This window comes from Gavialis gangeticus, unplaced genomic scaffold (genome assembly GCF_001723915.1).
Source record: "Gavialis gangeticus isolate Ggan-Ray unplaced genomic scaffold, GavGan_comp1, whole genome shotgun sequence".
Lineage (NCBI taxonomy): Eukaryota > Metazoa > Chordata > Crocodylia > Gavialidae > Gavialis > Gavialis gangeticus.
In genome coordinates this window covers 81,933,774-81,934,019 of record NW_017729022.1, presented here as the reverse complement: position 1 = coordinate 81,934,019, position 246 = coordinate 81,933,774, and the positions used below count along the sequence as shown (strand labels likewise).

The window sequence follows — 246 nt, the reverse complement described above, 5'->3', positions numbered from 1 at the left end:
GGGGGACCCCACCCCACCCCACCCATGGGTCATACCTGCTCCCCCTACTCCACCAGCAGGTCATGCCTGCTCCCCCCTACAACACCCACAGGTGACGCCTACTCTTCCCCCCACCCACAGGTGGTGCTTGCTCCACACCCCACTCCTCCTACAGGTCATACTAGCTTCCCCTGCTCCTTGTGGGTCATGCCTGGCCCCCTTACCTCTCCCGTGGGTTGCACTGCCCCCCCACAGGTCATGCCTGCT

General features: G+C 64.6%; 1 protein-coding gene across 1 annotated transcript in view; it reads right to left on the bottom strand.

Annotated features, from left to right (window-relative positions):
* Positions 1 to 246, bottom strand: part of IPO8 (importin 8) — a 75,133-nt gene that overhangs the window by 47,143 nt on the left and 27,744 nt on the right. The window lies entirely within an intron of this gene.